Below are 7,500 nucleotides of genomic sequence, written 5' to 3'. Positions count from 1 at the left end.
GAAATCCGGAAGGAAATCGTCCACAATGGAAGCTCGGGTGAAGGCTTACAGTGGAAATCCGACGCGGACCGCTCGTAGTAGAAATTTAAAGTAGATCGTCCGTAGCAGAAGCTCGGAGTGAATCGCTTGCAGTAGAAACTCGGAGTCCGACCCTGTAGGAGTTCGAATGAAGTCTACCTGCAACAGGAGTTCAGGGCGGAAGTCCGACTCCCGTAGGAGCTCGGACGAAGTCTACCTACAGTTAGAGTTCGGAAAAGAAGTCTGGCTCCCGCAGGAGCCCGAACGGAGTCTATCTGCAGTTGGCGTTCGGGGAAGAAGTCCGGCTCCCGTAGGAGCCCGGACGGAGTCTACCTGCAGTTGGCGTTCGGGGAAGAAGTCCGGCTCCCGTAGGAGCCCGGACGGAGGCTACCTGCAGTTGGCGTTCGGGGAAGAAGTCCGGCTCCCGTAGGAGCCCGGACGGAGTCTACCTGCAGTTGGCGTTCGAGGGAGAAGTCCGGATCCCGTAGGAGCCCAGACGGAGGCTACCTGCAGTTGGCGTTCGGGGAAGAAGTCCGGCTCCCGTAGGAGCCCGGACGGAGTCTACCTGTAGTTGGTGTTCGGGGGAGAAGTCCGGCTCCCGTAGGAGCCCGGACGGAGTCTAGAAGGTGGTCGACCATCGTAGACACCTAGATGGAGTCCGCCTGTCGTGGAGAATCCGATCGACACTGGTGGGAGTTTATCCGTCGGCAGAACTCGGGAACGTTGTGGAGGCTCGGCCGTCGGAGGGGTTCGAAAAGATGTCGCCGAAAGTCAGACGTCGGTAGAATCCCTGGAGGGTCACTCCTGACACGAACTTCGACTGGGGGGGTATTTTATTTCCAACACCAGTCTCCCTACTTTCGAGTTCGAGTTTCGAATGAAGAAAGTATAGAGAAATTTTCACAGCCAAAGTTGCTCCCTTGAAGCCCGCGCACGACCGTCCTCGAAAATCCTGACATTTAATGCGCGCGTGCTGGAGTCTTTTCAAATCAGGACGATCCGAAGAGACCTTTTGAAATTCTCGTCGGAGCGTAATCCCAAGCGCCACGCCATAATGGTCCCGCCAGCAGTCAGCCCTGCGCCACGGTGAGTGGGACACGTGACGGGCATTGGTTGACCTAGGGATATCCGCCACCATAACTGCGCCAGGCCCCGTTGCTTATTTAAATCCCCTCCTTCCCTCTAGGGACTTCATTTCACCTGAGAGTCCAGACGACGCCTTTCTTCTATCTGAGAATTTAGCCACCCATCGGTGCCCTTTTCGACCCCAAGCATTCTTCGTGCCAATCTTCGCCATCTCCGCCGGCCCCCCGCCGTCTTCAGTCTTCCGAGCCCTTTTAAGGAGTTCTCCCATCGAGGCTTCTGCTCCGGAGGTCAATCTCGAGAGGATGCCACGGATCGAGAAGAGTAGGAGGGGGCAAATAGTGGCCTGCAAGTTCGGCGGCTGTCGAACTGCCACTGAGGGTTCCCACAGCTTCGAAGGGGGCTCGAGGGAGAATTTCTTCAACAACAGGGATTTAATAACGGAACCAGCCGGTGAGCGCATCCTGCTCGAGAATTTTGAGGTAGTTGAACGGGGTGACACCGGTCAAGGGGGTAGAGTTACCGTCATAAGCTGTAGCGGGTTTCCTGACATCATCGGGGTCGAGAGACCAGAGGTGGTCGGCGCTGACGGTGGGACAGTAGAACTTGTTGCGGGGGTCATGGAAGTAGTGCATGCCGATCTTGCCGAAGTACCTAGGACAGCGGTTGTCGGGGTGCACACGGTGGTGGTGCATGCCTCCGGTGTTATCGCGGCCTCCAGGGTACTTTCGGTTCTTCCCGATACAGGTCGTCGTTGCCGCTGCCGCCACCCCTTGAATTCTATCCCCCCCTTTTCTCCCTAGGGTTGGGGTTTTGGCAATGGAGCGGAACGAGATGGGGGGCGAGAGCCGATGGGTTTATCACATGCACTGAGAAATACTGCTGATAAGGATGGAACCGGAAGGAAAAGTCGAAAGCTTGAAGCGGTCTCTAATGTATTCTTTTCAAGTCTTGTAGCAATGTTCTTTTTTCCTCGACCCTCAGGGCTTTGTAACGTACACCTTATTAATCGAGAATGAAAAGGAGATTTTTGTTACCTTGTTCGCGCTTTGCGTCAAATTGTCGCCTGTCGAATTTCTTTCATTCACTATTGTTATTGTTGTATCCCCCCCTTTTTTCTCTTTTTTTTTGTTCGATGCCGATGTTGCCTGGAGGTTCCTGATCATCGCCACGTCGGCTTGCTTTTCTTGTCATCTTTCTTCTTCAGCCTCAAGGGCTCTGTAACGCATACTTAGTTAATGACATGAGAAGAAAATTTTTCGTTACCTCTTTTACTCACGTGTTGAATTGTCGTTTGTCGAGCTTCTTTCAACTTTTACCTTGCTTGATATTGATGTCGTTCGGAGGTACCCGATCGCCATCGCATTGACCCATCCTTTTATTTATGACCGTAGATTTGTCTGGGGCCACTCGAGTTTGACGCCTCCTTTCAGAGTTCGAGCTCGGAGGTCTGAGCTTCTTGTCTCCCCGAGAAAGCCGTCTTATCCTCGGCCTGTGTCGAGAGCTCTCTTGGAGATCGGAGATTTTGATAAGAACCCCAATCCTTGCTGAGACGAGGTTTCATGTATCTTTGATGTAGTTTATTTTTCATTTATCGCCGATGCAGTTCGTCGCTTTCCTTTTTAACCCCCCTCCCCTTTTTTTTTCTTTTCTCGAGTGAGGGTTTTCCCTCTGCTCTTAGTGGGGTCGCGGGAGCGCAGAGGGGCCGCTGAGAAAGTTTCATTTTTTCTATCTGGTCTTGAATAATCGGACCTTAGTTGGTGTCAGGACAAGGTTCTTCCCCTATTACCGATGTAATTGGTTTCAGCTCAAGTTAGGACGAGGTTCTCCTTCTGTTCCTAATAGGGCTGTGGGGACATATATGGGCGTCGCAGGGCCTCTCCCCCATCCAGTCTAAGAGTAACCGGACCTTCGACTTTGCTCAGGTTAGGGCGAGGTTCTCCTTCTGTCCCTAACAGGGCTGTGGGGGCACATAAGGGCGTTGTAGGGCCTCTCCCCCTGTCCGGTCTAAGGGTAACCGGATCTTCGCCTTTGCTCATGATAGGGCGAGGTTCTCCTCCTGTCCCTAATAGGGCTGTGGGGGCACATATGGGCATTGCAGGGCCTCTCCCCCCATCCGATCTAGGTATAATCGGGCCTTCGACTTTGCTCCCGTTAGGGCGAGGTTCTCCTTCTGTCCCTAACAGGGCTATGGGGGCATATATGGGCGTTGCAGGGCCTCTCCCCCATCCGATCTAAGTGTAATCGGACCTTCGACTTTGCTCCCGTTAGGGCGAGGTTCTCCTCCTGTCCCTAACAGTGCTGTGGGGCAACATATGGGCGTTGCAGGGCCTTTCCCCCATCTGGTCTAAGGGTAACCGGATCTTCGCCTTTGCTCATGATAGGACGAGGTTCTCCTCCTGTCCCTAACAGAGCTGTGGGGGCACATATGGGCATTGCAGGGCCTCTCCCCCCATCCGGTCTAGGTGTAATCGGACCTTCGACTTTGCTCTCGTTAGGGCGAGGTTCTCCTCCTGTCCCTAACAGGACTGTGGGGGCACATATGGGCGTTGCAGGACCTCTCCCTCCATCCGATCTAAGTGTAACTGGGCCTTCGACTTTGCTCCGATTAGGGCGAGGTTCTCCTCCTGTCCCTAACGGGGCTGTGGGGGCACATACGGGCGTTGCAGGGCCTCTCCCCCCATCCGATCTAAGTGTAACCGGACCTTCAATCGCATCGAGATGAGGTTCTCCTCCTGCTCCCGACACGATTTGTTTCGATTGTCCTGTCGATATAGGCTCATGCCAAGAGAGAAGACATGTGGATATGAAACTTTTATTTAAAGTAAAGTTATCGATAATACATTCGTAAATTTTTCGAACTCCATGGTCGCGAGAGGTCTGCTCCTCCGAGCTCCTTGAGGTAGTAAGTTTCGGGTCGGACTACCTCCTTGACTTCGTACGGGCCTTCCCAATTTGGGGCAAGCTTTCCTCTATCCTGAGGTTGCGAGACAGCGGCTTGTCGAAGCACTAGGTCTCCCGCTCTAAAGACTTTATATTTGACCCGAGAGTTGTAATAGCGAGCGACTTTCTGTCTGTAGGCTGTCATCCGAACTTGAGCTACCTCCCGCTTTTCTTCTAACAAGTCGAGGTTGGCTTTAAGGCCTTGCGAATTGTGATGTTCGTCGAATGCCACGACTCGTGCCGACGGAAGTTTGAGCTCAATTAGGATAACAGCCTCCGTTCCGAAGGCTAGGGCGAAGGGGGTCTCCCCCGTGGGCAACTTTTGGGTAGTTCGGTATGCCCACAACACATGATAAAGTTCGTCAGCCCAAGTTTCCTTCGCTTTTTCGAGCCTTGTTTTGATTCCTTGCAGCAGAGTTCTGTTGGTCACTTCGGCTTCACCGTTGGCCTGAGGATGGGCTACCGATGTAAAGTTGTGGGAGATGTTTAGGTCTTCACAAAACTCGACGAATCTCGCACCCACAAATTGCCGCCCATTATCAGTAATTAGGGTCCTCGGCAGGCCAAACTTGCAAACGATTAACTTCCAAACGAAGTTTTGCACTTTAGCTTCTGTGATTTTCGCCAGCGGTTCGGCTTCAACCCACTTGGTGAAATAGTCAATTGCTACCTGGAGGAACTTCCTCTGCCCCGACGCCACGGGAAAGGGTCCAAGGATATCCATTCCCCATTGCGCAAACGGCCATGGGGCGCTCAAGGGTGTAAGCTCGGAGGTAGGCTGTCTCTGGATGTTGGCATGTCTCTGATATCGGTCACACTTTCTGACGTATTCAATGGAGTCACGATACATTGTCAGCCAGTAATACCCTTGGCGGAGTAACTTGTGGGATAAGGATCTAGCCCCCAGATAGCTTCCGCAGATTCCTTCGTGCACCTCCCACAAGGCGTAGTCAGCTTCCGAAGGCCGGAGACATTTTAGAAGGGGCAAAGAGTATAATCTCTTGTACAACTTGTCTTCATAAAGGATGTATCGGGAGGCTTGATTTCTGAGCTTCCGAGCCTCTTTTGCATCATGAGGAAGAATTCCGTCTCTGAGATATGCCACCAGTGGGTCGATCCAACTGGATTCATGGCCGATTTTCATCACGGACCGCGATTCTTCCGTACTCGGGCACTTCAAAACTTCAAAGAGAACACCCTTGGGCAATTCAGCCGGAGCCAGCATAGCCAACTTGGAGAGAAGATCGGCCCTGATATTTTTCGTTCTTGGAATCTGCTTGATGTTAAAGCTACTAAAGGCGGGGACGAGCTCCTTTACCCTTTCAAGATATTTAGCCATGCTGTCCTCCCATGCTTCGTAGTTTTCGCTGACTTGTCCCACCACCAATTGGGAGTCGCTATAAACTTGGAGCCGATCTACTCCTAATTCTTTGGCGATCCTCAATCCCATGACCAGAGCTTCGTATTCCGCTCCGTTGTTCATTGCGGAGAATTTGAAGTGCAGTGCGTACTCCGCGACGATCCCCTCTGGACTGATCAAAATTAGGCCGGTGCCTGCGCCCAACATGTTGGAGGATCCGTCCACATAGAGGGTCCAAAAGCAATCAGGGGGGTCTGTTTTTTCTTCAGAGGGGTTCGATCGAGACATCAGGCCGTCGACTTCACCTTGTTCAGGCCTGGCCTCCTCCGAGATTGTGCATTCTACTATAAAATCTGCCAATATCTGGGCTTTTACTGTCGGCCTAGGTTGATAGTTGATGTCGAATTCTGTGAGCTCAATCGCCCATTTCGCTATCCTTCCGGAAGCATCCGCCCAGTGCAAAATCGTCTTAATCGGTTGGTCGGTGAGCAACGTTACGGTGTGCCCTTGAAAGTAAGGTTGGAGCCTCTGGGCTGCAATCAACAAGGTATAAGTTAGTTTCTTTAATTTGGTATACCTGGTTTCGGCGTCTCTCAAGGCGCGACTGATGTAGTAGATCGGCCGTTGAATTTTTGCTTCTTCCTTGACAAGAACTGCTGCGAGGGCCATAGGGGAGACCGTCAGGTACAAGAATAACTCTTCTCCGGGCTCGGGCTTCGCCAATAGCGGAGGCGAGCCGAGGTAGCTCCTTAGTTCTTCGAACGCCTGTTGACACTCAGTGGTCCAACAGAAGTTCTTCGACCGCTTGAGGGTTTGGAAAAAGGGTAAGCACCATGCGGCCGACCTTGCAACGAAGCGATTCAGGGCTGCCACCCTCCCTGTAAGGTGCTGAACCTCTTTTATCGACTTCAGGGCGGCCATCTCCTGGATGGCGCAAATTTTCTCCGGACTGGCTTCAATCCCGCACCCCGATACCATGAAGCCCAAGAACTTCCCCGAGGTCACTCTGAAAGCACACTTAATCGGGTTCAGCTTCATCTTATATTTTCGGAGGGCGTCGAAGGTCTCCTCAAGGTCGGCGACGTGGTTCGTTGAAGATTTGCTTTTCACGAGCACATCGTCCACGTAAACCTCCATGTTGCGGCTGATCTGCTCCTTGAAGATTTTGTTCACCAGCCGCTGATAGGTTGCACCTACATTTTTGAGGCCGAAGGGCATGACCCTGTAACAGTAAAGACCACGGTTAGTAATGAAAGCAGTCTTTTCTTCGTCTTCTGACGTCATTCTGATTTGATTATAGCCGGAGAATACGTCCATAAAGGTGAGAAGCTCATGGCCCGAGGTTGCATCCACCAGTTGATCAATCCTGGGCAGAGGGTAGCTATCCTTTGGGCAGGCTTTATTCAGCTTTTTGAAGTCTATACACATCCTCCACTTGTCGTTTGCCTTTTTGACTAGGACAACATTGGAGATCTAGTCAGGATAGTTGACCTCTCTAATGAATCCGGCTTTCAGAAGTTTATCCACTTCCTCGGCTATCGCTTTTTGCCTTTTCGATGCATAACCTCGGATTTTTTCTTTCATCGATCGATGCTTTGGATCAACGGCCAGATGATGTTCCATGATCTCTGCGTCAATCCCCGACATGTCCACTGGAACCCAAGCGAAAACACCCGTATTCTTTCGTAGGAAATCAATGAGCTGCGTCTGCACCTCTTCCCCCAGGTTGGAGCCGATCTTCACCATATGCTCTGAATTCCCATCGTTCAAAGGGATCGAAACCAGATCTTCGATTGGCCCACCCCTTTCCTCAGCGAGATCGTCGCGGGCGTCTAATCCATCAACCGGACAGAGGTCAGATTGGTCACTCCTTTGCGAGGCTATGCTGTAGCAGTGTCTGGTCAGGGCTTGGTCTCCCTTGACTTCTCCGACCCCCTGGCTAGTAGGGAATTTCAATTTCAGATGGTAGGTCGACACCACGGCCCGGAGGGCATTGAGGCCAGGTCAGTCGAGGATTGCGTTGTAGGCTGACGGTGCCTTCACCACCAGAAAATCCATCAAAGCCCTGGACTGTCTTGGATATTGACCCACAGCTA

The sequence above is a fragment of the Elaeis guineensis genome, chromosome 3, assembly GCF_000442705.2.
Source record: "Elaeis guineensis isolate ETL-2024a chromosome 3, EG11, whole genome shotgun sequence".
Taxonomy (NCBI): Eukaryota; Viridiplantae; Streptophyta; class Magnoliopsida; order Arecales; family Arecaceae; genus Elaeis; species Elaeis guineensis.
This window is presented reverse-complemented; position numbering follows the sequence as displayed.